The 9,191-nt window shown below is 45.2% G+C and overlaps 1 pseudogene across 1 annotated transcript; it reads left to right on the forward strand.

The window, feature by feature from the left end:
* The first annotated feature begins 4,303 nt into the window (after window positions 1–4,303).
* Window positions 4,304–5,023, forward strand: LOC308416870 (small ribosomal subunit protein eS10-like; annotated as a pseudogene). Its single transcript has 2 exons — window positions 4,304–4,314; window positions 4,489–5,023. The product of its transcript is annotated as a small ribosomal subunit protein eS10-like (transcript).
* The last annotated feature ends 4,168 nt before the right edge of the window (window positions 5,024–9,191 follow it).

Genomic DNA, 9,191 nt, shown 5'->3' on the forward strand with positions numbered 1-9,191 from the left:
CCAGGCTGCCTTGCTACTGAGGAACGTCAAGACCCATCAGAGTAGGGACACTGGTTGGAGTCAGAAGGTTCTTCACCATTTGTAGGTGAAGGGAAACAAACCCCACAAAGAGAAAGCTAGGAGGCTCCCTTGACAGGCATGTTTCACAAATGTAGGGGGTTCCAGGGTCCTGGAGGTGAGACACAGGCACTGTGACCTCACAAGGCCACATCATCAATTGAGACATTTCCAAAGTTCTCCCCCTTATGACTCTTAGGGTTTGCTTCAGGTCTGCTGGGCTGATTTCCAGGCAAAGACACTACAGAAGTGAGAAAGTGTGTCTTTACCACTGGCAAGTGTGGACCATAGTGCCCATCAAGGGTGTCATGGTGCCACCTTCTGCTTCAGTCCTGAAATTACATCTTCACAGGGCTCATGTCCACAGGCCCACTCCCTGCCATGACTTCCTGATCCCAGTTCTTAATCAGGGGGGTTGCTTGGGTTGTTTTTTTTTTTTTTTTTTTTTTTTTTTTTTTTTTTTTCTTGGAGGTCTAGTTCCAAAGCTATCTGTAGAAGTGTGTGTTGTACAGTTATATTATGAGTCATTAGAAACATTTTTATTTTAATTAATTAATTAACTTTACATCCTGACATCAGTTTCTCCTTCTCTCTCTCCTCTCAGTCTTTCCCCACCCCCTCTCTACTCCTCCCTTTCTCTTCAGAAGAAGGATCTTAATCAGCTCTGGCATATCTAGTGGCAGTAAGACAAGGTGCTTCTTCTATTGAGGGTAGACAAGGCAGCCCAGCAGGAGGAGAAGGTCCCAAAGGCAGACAGCACAGAGATATCCTCTGCTTCTGCTGTTAAGAGTCCCACATGAAGACCAAGCTACACAACTGTTACATATGTGAAGAAGTTCTAGCTCAGTCCCATGCATGCTCTCTGGTTGGCGGTTCAGTCTCTGTGAGCCCCTATTGGTCCAGGTTAGGTGATTCTGTAGGTTTTCTTGTGGTGTCCTTGACCTCTCTGATTCCTTCAATCCTTCCTCCCCATCTTCCTTAGGAGTGTCCAAGCTCCTCCTAATGTTTGGCTGTGGGTCTCTGAATGTTTGCATCAGTTGCTGGGTGAAGTCTCTCTGCTAATGATATGCTAGGCCCCTGTCTGCAAGTCTAGTAGAATATCAGGGGCAAGGCCCTTACTCATAGCATGGGTCTCAAGCAGGAATAGTCATTGGTTGGCCATCATTTTCTGTTCCATCTTTAACCCAGCACATCTTATAAGCAGAACAAATTGTAGGTTGAAGATTTTGTTTCTATATTGGTGTCCCAATTGTCCTTCCGTTGGAAGTCTTGCCTGGTCAGAAGATGCTCATTTCAGGTTCATGTCTTAGCTAGAGCCACCCTCATAGATTTCTGCTTATCCCAGAGATGGCGCCCCACCCCTGCCTGATTTCAGTTGCCTCTCCCATCCTCCCCCTACCTAATTCCCATCCCCTTACCTGACACCTCCCCATCTTGTTCCCATCCCCCCAGACCAGACTCCCATCCTACCCCCAAGCCCCATCCACTTACAATGTTTACTCTGTTTCTCCTTCTCAGTGAGATTCACAAATTCCCCCATCAGGTCCTCCTTTGTGCTTAGCTTCTGTGGGTCTTGGAATGTAGCATGATTATCCTTTATGGCTAATATCCACTTACAGGTGGGTACATACCATGTTTGTCTTACCTCACTCAGGATGATCATTTCTAGTTCCACCCATTTGCCTTCAAATTTCATGAAGTCATTGTTTTTAATGGCTGAGTAGTAGTCCATTGTGTAAATGTACCACATTTTGTTCACCCATTCTTCATGTGACAGACATCTAAGTTGTTTCCAGTTTCTGGCTATTACAAATGAAGCTGCTATAAACATAGTTGAGCAAGTGTCCTTGTGGCATAATGTGGCATAATAATATTTGGGTATATGCTAAGGAGTGCTATAACCATGTCTTGATGTAGGCCTATCCCCAATTTTCTGAAAAACTTTCAAGTTGATTTCCAAAGTGAATGAACAAGTTTGCACTCTCACCAGCAACAGAGGAGTGTACCCCTTCCTCCACACTCACCAGCATGACCTATTGCTTGATTTTCTTTTTTTATCTTAGCCATTCTGAATGGTGTAAAATGGGATTTCAGAGTCCTTTGATTTGCATTTCCCTGCTGGCTAAGGATGTTGAACATTTCTTTAAGTGCTTCTCAGCCATTTGAGATTCCTCTGTTGAGAATTCTCTGTTTAGATCTGTGTCCCATTTTTAAATTGAGTTATTTGGTTTGTTGATATCTAGTTATTTTGAGTTCCTCATATATTTTGGATATCAGCCCTCTGTTGGATATAGGTTTAGTGAAGATCTTTTCCCAGTCTGTAGGCTGCTGTTTTGTCCTATTGACGGTGTCCTTTGACTTACAGAAGCTTCTCAGTTTCATGAGGTCCCATTTATTAGTTGTTAATCTTAGAGCCTGAGCTGTATGTGTTCTCTTCAGAAGTTGTTTCCTGCGACAATGGGTTCGATGCTATTTTCCATTTTTCTCCTCTATCCAGTTTAGTGTACTTGGTTGAGATCTTTGATCCACTTGGACTTTTGTTTTGTGCAGGATGATAGATATGAATCTATTTGCATTCTTCTACATACAGACATCCAGTTAGACAAGCACCATTTGTTTCAAGATGCCTCCTCTCCCCCCCCCCCACCTCTTTCTTTCTTTTAAGCCAGTGTACAGTGTTAGCTTCTTTGTCAAAATTCAAGTGTTGGTGCGTGTGGTTTACTTCTGGGTCTTTGATTCACTGATGAACCTGTCCTTTTATGTCAGCACCATGTAGTTTTGTTACTATTGCCGCCTATTCTTCTGTTTGCTTCTTTGTGTTCTAGAGCTTTCAGAGGTGTGCTGATAAGTTGCTAGTGTGAGATCCCTCTTATCTCTTTATGAAGGGACTTAGTGCTATGAACTTTCCTCTTAGCACTGCCTTCACTGTATCCCGGAAGTTTGGGCATGTTGTGCATTCCTTTTCACTGTATTCTATAAAGTCTTTAATTTCTTCATTTCTTCCTTGACCCAGTGGTCACTGAGTAGAGAGAGCTGATCAGTTTCAGTTTGTAGTGAAAATTTGTAGGCTTTCTTTCTGTTGTTTTTTGGTCACGGAGTATCTTGTTTTCTCCATCCATGATCACTGAAAGTTTTGCTGGGCTGACATCTGTGGCTTCCTAGGGTCTGCAAGGCATCTGCCTAGGATCTTCTGGCTTTTCATTTCTCTGTAGAAACGTCAGGTGTAATTCTAATTGGACTGCCTTTATAGGTTACTTGGGCATTTTCCTCTTGCAACTTTAAATATTCTTTCTTTGTTCTGTACAGTAATTGTTTATTATGTGGTGGGAGGATTTTCTTTTTTGGTCCCAACTATTTGGTGTTTTATAAGCTTCTTGTACGTTTATAGGCATCTCTTTCTTTAGGTTAGGGACATTTTCTTATATTATTTTGTTGAAAATATTGTTTGGGTCTTTCAGCTGGGAGATTTTCTTTCTTCCGTTCCTATTATTCTCAGATTTGGTCCTTCCTCAGTGTGTCAGATTTCCTGGGAGTTTTGTGTCAGGAATCTTTAGATTTAACATTTCTCGATGCATTTATTTCTTATGTCTTCTATGACTGAGATTCTCTCTTTTGTCTCTTGTAGTTTGTTAGGGAAGCTTGAGTTTGGTGTTCCTGTTCACTTACCTAGGTTTTCTGTCTCCAGGACCCCTCGGTGTGTGTTTGTGTTCCACTGCTTCTATTTTCATCTCCAAGTCTTGAATAGTTTTATTCGTTTCCTTTACCTGTTTGATTGTATGTTCCTGCATTTTTAAAAGGATTATTCATTTTGACTTTAAAGACCTCTATCCTTTTGATAAGATGGGATCTGAGGTCATTTGCTTGTGGTTTGGCTGTGTTGGGATTCCCAATGACATGAGGGCTTGGATCCAGTAATATTGCATTTCCCTGGCTCTTGTTGATTGTGTGATGCTGGCCTCTAGTCGTCTGGGTTTTGAAGTTGTTGTAGGTGTAGGTGCTGATTTTTTAGTTTATCTTTGTGAGATAAGTAGGTTTTTTAATGTTTTTTTTTTCCTGTTGGTTTCTGTTTCCTTTCTGGTCTTCTGGCCTGAGTGACCTGTGGCTCTGGTGACCAGTAAGTCTTCATGCCCAGTAGGGTGTCTTTACTGTTTTGTTTTTTTTAAACCTGCATGACCTCAGGGTTTGAAGTGCCACCATTGCCTCTGAGGTCCCTAGAACCAGCTCTGTTGAATTTGTGGGTCAGAATATGGAGCTCCGGTAAGTGATGGGGTGCAATTTATGGCTGTTGGATGTGCTTTAAGAGAGTTGGCTGATACAGGGCATAGAGCAGGGTTTTACCTGGGGGCCCTAGCATGTCCTTGTTAGCATTTCCTCTAGGCTCCACCCAACAGTTACCTAGCAACAGCCAGGTACAGTTCGGGCTCACATAAGAACTGTTCATCTCACTTCCTTTCCAGCCTCCACCCCGGACCCTGCAGCCGCCGTGACATTGATACCTAAGAAGAATCGGACGACCATCTACGAACTCCTTTTTAAGGAAGGAGTGATGGTTGCCAAAAACAGATGTCCACATGCAGACAAGAATGTGTCCAACCTTCATGTCATGAAGGCCATGCAGTCTTTCAAGTCTTGAGGCTACGTGAAGGAGCAGTTTGCCTGGAGACATTTCTACTGGTACATTACGAATGAGGGCATCCAGTATCTCCAAGATTACCTGCACCTACCTCCGGAGATCGTACCCATCACCCTGCTGCAGCGGACCCGAGACTGGCAGGCCTTGGTCCAAAAGTCAGAGGGTGAGTGGGCTGCAAGGTTCACAAGAGGGGAGGCAGACAGAGACACCTACAGGAGTGCTGTGCCCCCTGGAGCTGATAAAAACAAAACAAAACAAAACTGAGGCTGGGGCTGGCTCAGCAACCAGTTTAGAGGCAGCTTTGGTTGGGGACGTGGTCAGCCTCCTCAGTGAAGTTGGTGATTATGTCATATCGAATAAACTTTAAAGCAGAAGAAGAAAAACGAACTGTTCATCTCATCCATCACCCTCTCCCCCTTTCCCCTCTCTCCCCCATTCCCCTTGACTCCCAGGCCAGCCTTTCCCCCTCTTTCTCTCTTCCTCTCTCCTCTCTATTTCTGTCCTCCTTTGTCCCTCTTTCTCGGCCTCTGCCTGATTCTCCAGGTTTCAAATGAACATCCTTTTATACTAAGACTATCCTATGCCTGATGCCTCAGAGGGAGCAGCTAAGCACGGGCCCACTGAGCCGCTCCCTCTGATATGTTTTCTAAAACAGGGTATAAGGCAGCAGGGGTGGGGGGGTGCTTCATCAGGCATTTACCAGCCATATGACAGGCCTGGTATAAAAAGATGTTTATTTGGGACATGGGAAGAGGGTCTGGAGAAGGGAGTAGAGGCAGAGAGAGAAAGGGGACAGAGAAGGAGAGAAAGAGATGGGAGAGAGAAAGAAGGGAATAGGCCAGCTGAGAACACTTGGGAAGGAGGGGGGGAGAGGAGGGGAACGGGACTAGACAGGACAGGATAGTCCTTATGTGCCTGGCTTTTGACTGGCTCCTAGCTCATACCTGACCATTTCTAGGTAACTGTTGGGCGGAGTCCAGAGGAAATGGTTACACCCTGGCCTTACATTGCCACTTTATAAAACACAACTGCCAGGGCTTCTGGGAAAGATGGGGCCAATAAAAACAAATTTTAATGAAGCTAGTTTTGTTTTCACTTGGCATAGTATTTAGGAAGTATCACATTAGGGGTTTCTTTTTAATTTGAGGCAACCTTGGGGCAGAGTTTGAGGTTACAGAGCATGTGTGTCCGCTCTCATGAAGTTGTGTTGCCATGACAAGTAGCCTCCGAATCACATGGCACAGAGTCAAAAATGCCTGTCACTCTCGTTACTTATTGGAGAACTCAGTGGAGGCTCTGCTTCGTTGAAGGACTAATGCATTTCCAGGAAGACTTTTCCCTTCTCTTAAAGAGTAGAGGAGCCCTGAAAGGAAAGAGCCAGGAGGCCCCTCATCTGCCACAGAGAACCTTGGTGGCTGAAAGGAAGTCACAGGCTGCAGATTCTTCCTCAGACTGAAAAGGTCTTAGGATGCCTGTCCTTTCCAGAGGAGGCAAAACTGCAGCAATCAATGTCACCAGCAGGAGTGGCTCAGCCACACACACATGCTTACACACATACACACACATACACACATGCTTACACACATACACACATGCTTACATACACACATACATACACATACACACATACATACACATACACACACATACATGCATACACATACACACACACAATCCATACTCAGTTCACACACACATAAACACACACATATATACACACAAACACACATACATACATACACATACACACACATACACACAAACATACACACATGTACACATATGTACATACACACATATACACACATACATGCATATACACACACACAATCCAAACTCAGTTCACACACACATACACACACACATATATACACACACATACACACACATACACACATGCTTACACACACACATACACACTCATACACACACATACACACATGCTTACACACACATACACACACATGCTTACATACACACATACATACACACACACACACACACACACACACACACACACACACACACACAAAACCCAAAGTTGTCTCAAACTCTAGAGGAATCCAACTACACCCAAGCCTTCCTAATCCATCTGTCACAGAATGAGGCAGGAGGGATTCTGGGCTCAGGAGAAGACTTCAGCTGATGTCAAAAAGAAGAATGGGGATCAGGACGGAAAAGCAGAAGTCAGTGGCCTGCAGATGAGGTGTGGCAGCTCACTTGGAACCATTCACACCAGAACCTCTTTTCTCACAGGACAGGCACAGCCCAGCTGAGAAACACAGGCTATCCCTTCCCTTCCTTGAAAGATCTCTTAGCCCCAAGAAACAAATTTCGAAGTTGATTGAGAAAGGGAAGGGTGGGGTTGGATATGGAAAAATAAAGAGAGACAGATGGAGCTTGCTAAAGAGACCAGATTCCTCTCCACCTTAGTTAATCTGGGAATGACCTAATTTACATAGTATTTGCATGAATTTCCATTTCAAATGAAAGCTGCCTAACTTCAAACATATAGGAGAAAATAAATGAGATCAAGCAATCTACTGTAATTGAGCAGAAAGAATGAATGGCAGATCTGGTCTTTAAGCCCTAGCTCAGAAAGGGAAGGAGCTGGCCCTTATCCCCTAATAAGAGGAAAGCTCTCTGCAGACACCCACTACCTACCTCCTGAGGGTCTGTGGCAAGTGATCTGGAAAGCCTAAGAAAAGACCACTGGGCTCTCTCCCAGATCGCCTTCCCTTGTTCAGTCTTCTTAGGAAGAAGCTGAGCTGGGAATAATGCAGGGACTCTCTAGACCAGAGTTAGCACATCAGCATGAGAGCTAGCAGGAAGCCAGCATCAAGTATGGCATCTTCCAGGAACACCAGGAGAGTGAGACCCACACCTAGGATACTCTGCCCAGACTCTTGTGAAGGGGAACATTTCTGCCCCACCCCAGCTTCTGCTTGCATTCTGCTTGCCTTCTGCTTGCCTTCTGCCTGCCTTCTACCTGCCACTTAGCTTCCCATCCCCTAATTCTCATCCTCCATCAAATCCCACATCTTGTCACACAGCCTCAAACATAAGTGAGCTAGCTCCTAGGAAGATACTTGCTGGGGGTTGCCACCAGTCTGGCTGCCCAGTGGCAATCCAGTGATGTCCTTCTAGGACATGCCACTCACCATGTTTAGTGAAAATCAATGCTTTCCCTAGTTTCTGGTCTGATTCAGATCTGGGGAGACAGCAAGGGCAGGTCAGATGGGCACAGAGCCAAGGCTGGAAGCTAGGGTGTACCTTGTTCTGTAGAAAGTCACCCAGACACGTGCTGGCTGTGGGCCTGTCACCAGAGATGAGTTAGGTTGAGTGAAGGATGTGACTTTGAGCATGATGCTTATTGGCTTACAGACAACTCTGCCAGGCTCATCCCAACAGCAACCTAGCAAGACCTAGCAACAGCTTCGTCACCACCTGTTGCCAGGTGTGGGTGGCCTGGTAACATATAAGAGGGCTGACTGCTCACTACCCCAGCCCCCCCTTCTCCCTCTTCCTTTCCCCCCTCCCCTCCCCCCTCCCCTCCCTCTTCCTCTCTCTCCCACACTCCCTCCCTCCCTCCATCCTTTCTTACTCTCTCCCACTTTCTATCTCCCATGTGTGTCTGGCTATCTTCTCTTTCTCTTTCTGTCCTTCTCTGTCCCTCCCTTTTTCTACCCCTACCTTTTCTTCCAGGCAGTCCCTGCTTCCCCTCCCTGCCCCACAATGAACTTTCCTAATGTTAGGTTGCATAGCATGATTTCTCAGGGGCACACCTCAGCACGGCCTGCCAGGTACCTCCTTACCCCACCCCCCGCCACTGTCTAATTATATTTCAGAATGCTGCTCACATGTCCACTGTCGAATTATATTTCAGAATGCTGCTCACATGTCCACTGTCGAATTATATTTCAGAATGCTGCTCACATGTCCACTGTCGAATTATATTTCAGAATGCTGCTCACATGTCCATCCCAGAATGCCTTCCCCAAGAACCATCTCCTGTCTGTGAATTAAATCCCTCTCAGGTGATTCTTACACCCACCCCACACCCACCCACTTCCTTAACAGAGATGCAGGTCAGGGAAGCCATATGCTGTGTGTTCCTATTCTCTGGAAAGTTTCTGTTGGGGTTTTCAGGGTATCTGTCTCTCCCTGTACCTGAAGCTAGAGCCCAAAGGAGTCTCTCCTCCTGACCCCCTTTTCCTTGCTCCATGAAACAAAAGCCAGAACAGTCTTGCTACTTCCTTGGGCTGGGGGAATTTCAGGAGACGTGAGAGAGAGAAAAGAAAAGACTGGAAGGGTTGTGTTCATTAATATTTCAAACATATATTTGTCCTTACACTTTGCTAGAAAATAGTGACCTATCTTATATAAACCAACAAAACCATGGTAATGGTAGGAAGGAGATGAGGGAAAGGTTGGTAGAAAGACAGAAAAGGAGAAAAAGACTGAATGGTCAAATTCCATGTGTGTGTGCATGTGTGCATGT

The sequence above is a fragment of the Micromys minutus genome (assembly GCF_963924665.1).
Source record: "Micromys minutus genome assembly, chromosome: 1".
Lineage (NCBI taxonomy): Eukaryota > Metazoa > Chordata > Mammalia > Rodentia > Muridae > Micromys > Micromys minutus.